General features: G+C 55.7%; 1 pseudogene; it reads left to right on the forward strand.

Annotated features, from left to right (window-relative positions):
• The first annotated feature begins 206 nt into the window (after positions 1-206).
• Positions 207-4,059, forward strand: LOC115895778 (annotated as a pseudogene).
• The last annotated feature ends 1,603 nt before the right edge of the window (positions 4,060-5,662 follow it).

Consider the following 5,662-nt stretch of genomic DNA (forward strand, 5'->3'; position numbering starts at 1 on the left):
CCATCACTGCCCCAACGCATCGTCCTGAGCCGCCCATCCTGTCTCCAGCCACCTTCTGTGGAGTCTCGAACGCTATCATCTGTGGGACCCTGAAGGCCGAAGGGAGAAGCAAGAGCTCAGCCACCACCCCTGAGCCACCTGTGGCTCTGCTACCCACCATTTCACTGTGAAGAGTCAGCTGCCTGGGCCGTGAGGTCACTGCCACCATGAGTCTGGGTATCATGGAAGAGGAAGATCTGGCCGAGTACTTCCTGCTGCAGTATGGGGAGCGGCTGCTGCAGATGCTCCAGTGAGTGTCTGAGGCCTGGCTTGCCCACCCTTCTGTGCCTGGGACCACTCACACCCACCCCGTGCCTCATCCTCCAACCTGTCTGTCCCCTCCTCTCCTGTAACCCAGTGCCCCTAATAACCCTGGCACCAGTCCACCCCATCAGGCTGGTCTCCACCCGGTCACCCGCCCCAGCTCACTCCTGCATGGCCCTCTGTGCTTCTCAACACAACATTCCTTCCCTCCAAAGGGAGTGAGGCCCCTCTCCTTCCCGATGGGTATCTGTCTCCACGGGTTACTCCAGCCCCAGCCTACCCCTTCTCAGAACACACAGACCTTTCGTGTTCACATCTTGGACAGGAAACTCCCCAATGTTCAGGGACAGTCGGAGTCCCCATGCATCCGGCTACTGGAGGAAAAGGCGCTGAAAATCATGCTTCATAATATCCTGCCGAAGAAGAAGGTGGGGACTCGGGGGATGGAGTGCAGAGGGGCAGGAAAGGAGGAGAGTGGGCTGGGGCACCAGGAGAGCTGTAGACAGCCCTCCATTGTCTGGATGCGGTGGCTAGAGCCAGGAGTCCTCTATGTGGTCTGGTCTCTTTGGGGAGAACAGAAAGGATCTGGGTATTGGGGTACCACTGTCCAGGTATGCTCTGCTCTGAGCCAGGCATGGGATAGAAAGTGGGAGGCTCCTATGGACCCTCTTGGGCCTGGGCGTGGAGCCTCTGGGGCAGGGATGCCGGGGTCTTCCTCGGTACTCCTGTCAGGGGCCCTCCTGACCTCTCTGCTCCCCCACCCCCCCCCACCCCAAAGATTGTGTCAGCGCAGAATGGAAGCCCTGAACCTGCGCTGGGAGGAACTGAGCGTTAAGGAAGCCCAGCTGAATGGCTCGCCTCCAGTTCATCCAGGTTTGAAGGGGTGTGGGCAGCCACAGTGGCCGGGTGATCCACACTCCGCAGGTAGGCAAACTACCGCTCCTCCTCCTTGCTTCTGCTGACTCCTCGCCCTGAGTTCAAAGCATCCTTAGTGCTTCAGCATTGCCTGGCACCTCCCTAGGCATCCTTTATGTCCCCCACCTGTTCTCTGTTTGTAATTTTCCATTTACCTGTCAGTCTCTGCTCCCTCTAGATGCCTGTTTCCTATTTCCTTTCCAGTACCTAGGACATACAGTTTATCCAGTAAATGAAAGCATGGATGAATGAATGAAGATGCTACAGTCAGGACTAAACACTTGGGGAATACAGTGATGAATGGGACAGTTTTAGTCCCTCCACCCACCCCACCCCTCCATCCTTGTCCTTGCACTGAAGGTCCGGGCAGGGGATGGTTTAAGGACCAGGCACCACAGTCCATTCCAAGACACCCTCTCTCACTTCAGTCCTAGTGGAGCAATTTTAATCATCTTAAAAATCCAGATTTATCCAAGACCCACTCCAATTTGCACTTACTGTGGCCCTGAAGGGCCCGGTCCAGCTCCGGGAGTGGGTAATGATTGCCGTCGGCCACAAAGAAGCCTCACTCTGAAGCACCTTCCTTCCTGCTCTGTGCCTAAGCCATGTGGGACAGGAAGTCCTTGGACTGGGCACATTCTCCAGAGGTCCAGTTCTTCTTAGCAGCCAGAGAAAACACTTATGGAGTGGTTGGGACAGAAGATTGGGCATGATTTCTCCAAATGGCTCTCAGAGGGTCGGTAGCTTCAATTCCTAGAGAGTTTGCTACAAATACAGACCGCAGGGGCTTCCCCTTGTTGCTTTCAGCGTGTCTGAGGTTGGGCCCAGGCTTCTATATTTTTTTAAAAGCTCCCCAGGCAGTTCTGATGACCAGGTGGATTTGAAAGTCACTGGTTTAGACCCCCTCAGTCCTCTCCTGGGCTTGCAGGGCAGCATACAGATCCTCCATGCACCTCCCTCAGTGGCCTCCAAGTGCCACCACCACATACGCCTGTCCATGTGGAATCACAGGAGCCCCTGAAGGGAGAAAGGAGCCACACAGGGCGAGGGGTGGGCTTGCCCCCTAATCTTAGGGGAGGGCGCTGCAGAAGAAAGAGGCAGGATTGGATTGATTGCAGTAACAGCCTCATTCTGTCCTCTGGGCATCGAACTGCCTGTTCCATCTCCTCCCTCAGCGGATGCCATTCTGAGCTCCTAAGAGCATGCTCTCCCAGTGGCCTTACTCCCCAGGCCCTACAGTAGCAGGCGCATCCCCTCTCTCCTCTTCCTGGAGCTCCAGCCCTGTTGCCCCAGCTGTGAAAGGGAGAGGGGCTCCTGCCTCCCATCTCCACAGCTGGGAAAATGGAGGGCACCGAGTACCAAATCGGGAGAGAAAATTCCCGCCTGTCTGGGAGTGGTCCTTCTGCTCCATGGAAAACGGCCACCGCTAAGAACCAGAAACCACAGAAGCTTTGTCAGGAGGGTTCCCGCTCCCACTTCTGGACTTTCTTAGTCTTCTCAGGGGGTTGAGTTCTTCCAGACTCTGAGCCCAGTGCAATGTAGGTCTTCCCCAGTCCACTCTCTGAAGTCCAGAGGCCAAGTCCCACAGGAAAGAACCATTTCCCGTCTGCCCCCTCCCCACCCCAGGTCACCTCTTGACTTTGGATTAAACCTCTGTCCTCACAGCCCCCTGAGCCCCACCTCAGTCCACAGAAAATCTCTTCAACCAGGTTCAATAACCCTGGAGGAGCCTTTCCTTTACCCCTCTTCTGCCCCTTGGGTGGCCCAGCAATCTCTGCCTGTTGCCCAGGATGGTTTTGCGCAGACAGAGGGGTCTGAGGACACCACCAGCCCCAGGAAGGCCTGGGCCCCGGGAGGGCCGGGAGAGGCTTCCTGACCCAGCACCACCTCCCCTGGCCCCAGGAGAACAACCAGAAATGGATCCGTGCCATCAAGAAAGCCAAACAAGGAACGAGAACTCAAGCGCAAGCACATGCAGGAGCTGACCAAGGGCAGGCAGCGAATGGTGGTCATGCGGCTGGAGCACCAGCGGCTGAGCGCCAAGCTGCAGGGCTACTCCATCTTCAACAAGTACCTAGAGAAGGTGGTGGAGAACTCCGAGGTGAGTCCAAGGAGCCTGGGGGGCTGGCCCTGGCACCTCAGCCCCACCTCCTCTTCCCCCGGCCCTGGGGCCCTGGGGTGGAGTTCAGGCTCAGCTGGCTGGGGACTGTGGATCCTCTGGGCCCCATGGGCTCTGCAGGATGGGCACCCTGCTCTGAGGAGATGCAGCCAGCCCTAGGGGGCAGTGGGGAGCAGCTAAAAGAAGCCTCTGGTGAGGCTGGAAGATTTTCTCAAGGGGTGGGGCCTAGAGCTGTGCCTTTGTGTGTCTGTGTGAGTCACAACTGTGTATCTATCTTGTGTGAGTTACATGTTTATGTCTACATGTGTGTCCATGGCTGTGTCTGTCTACAGGGGGGTGTGTGTGTATCAACACGTGGCCTCCCTGTATCCCTGCATCCCCTCCTTTCAGTGTCTTCTGTTTACTGGAGAGTAAATTAGGGAGAGGAAGGGAGAGGAGTTGGAAAAACACCCAACCCCCTGCAGAACTGGGGTGCCTCATTTGTGCTGGGCCCTGGGGTTGGTGCTTCACACAGGTAGCTTCATTCAGTTTGCTGGTCAGCCCCAGGGAGAACCCAAGCTGACCATCCCTTACAGAGAAGGAAATGGAGGCTCCAAGAAGTTAAGTCACCTGCTCAGGGTCTCACAGCTCATCAGTGAGGAGAGCCTTTGCTTTCAGCCACTCCTCAGTGGGCCCCACAGTGCCACTGACAAGGGCTCTCCCTGCAGTCCCTGTGGCAGTAGCCCAGGGAACTTCTTAGTTCCTCTGTGCCTCTTGCGGCGTCTGACACTGCGATGTCCTCCCAGAAACCTCCCTCTGCCCTCAACTCGGTGGCACCTCCCTCTCTCCCCTACCTCTGCCCCCTCCTTCTCAGGTTCCTGGGTGGGGGTGCCTCTTCCCAGGTCCTTCTTTTATTTTATTTTATTTTTGAGACGGAGTCTCACTCTGTTGCCCAGGCTGGAGTGCAGTGGTGCGATCTCGGCTCACTGCAAGCTCCGCCTCCTGGGTTCACGCCATTCTCCTGCCTCAGCCTCCCGAGCAGCTGGGACTACAGGCGCCCGCCACCACACCCGGCTAATTTTTTGTATTTTTAGTAGAGACGGGATTTCACCATGTTCGCCAGGGTGGTCTCCATCTCCTGACCTCGTGAGCCGCCTGCCTCGGCCTCCCAAAGTGCTGGGATTACAGGCGTGAGCCCCTGGGCCCGGCCTTTTCTCAAGTCCTTATGTGGTGGGTCCAGGTTCTCTGTCTCAGATCCTCCCCCACCCCCCCCCCTTTTTTTTTTTTTTTTTTTTTTGAGACAGAGTTTGGCTCTTGTTGCCCAGGCTGGAGTGCAGTGGTTTGATCTCAGCTCACTGCAACTTCCACTTTCCCATTTTCAAGTGATTCTCCTGCCTCAGCCTCCCGAGTAACTGGGATTATAGGCACCCGCCACCATGCCCAACTAATTTTTGTATTTTTAGTAGAGACGGGGTTTCACCATGTTGGCCAGGCCAGTCTCAAACTCCTGACCTTGTGATCCGCCTGCCTTGGCCTCCCAAAGTGCTGGGATTACAGGCGTGAGCAATCCTACGCTTTTCTTCTGAGCAATGTCCAGAGCCTCCCATGGATGCCACTCCTGTCACATTATCTCCTCCCCCATGTGACCGACAGCCAAGAGAGCCCCTCACTAGGGCAGATGGAGGCACTTGCTCCAGGGGTGTGGATCCATGTCCTCCGAGGAGAGGGGCGACAGGATGCACAACTGTTCACTGTTCCCACAATTTCCATATCACACCACTAACCTAATTTACTCATGCATGAGTCCCACCTCTGCATTATTTCCTCTACTCAAAGGTGCTACGTACTGTAAGGTCAGTGGTTCATTTCATGGTTGGGGTTTGTTTGTGGGGGGGCGGGCAGGAAGTAAGGAGGGACTACCAGATTAAAACTGCAGATAAATTACAAAATGTGGCCAGGCACTCTGGCTCACTCCTGTTTCCCAGCACTTTGGGAGGCCAAGACGGGTGGATCACCTGAGGTCAGGAGTTCAACACCAGCGTGGCCAACATGGTGAAACCCTGTCTCTACTAAAAATACAAAAATTAGCCGGGCGTGGTGGCAGGTGCCTGTAATCCTGGATACTCAAGAGGCTGAGGCAGGAGAATCGCTTGAACCCAGGAGGTGGAGGTTACAGTGAGCCAAGGTCACGCCATCGCACTCCAGCCTGGGGGCCAAGAGGGAAACTCCGTCTCAAAAACAAACAAACCAAAAAAATTGTAAGATGTGTCTTGAATTCAGAGTTGGTAAAATACGTATCTTAGAATGGAGGAAATTGGCCTGTGTCTCCCTCCTAAGCTTGAGACC

This window comes from Rhinopithecus roxellana, unplaced genomic scaffold, assembly GCF_007565055.1.
Source record: "Rhinopithecus roxellana isolate Shanxi Qingling unplaced genomic scaffold, ASM756505v1 contig2381, whole genome shotgun sequence".
In the NCBI taxonomy this organism is placed as follows: Eukaryota; Metazoa; Chordata; class Mammalia; order Primates; family Cercopithecidae; genus Rhinopithecus; species Rhinopithecus roxellana.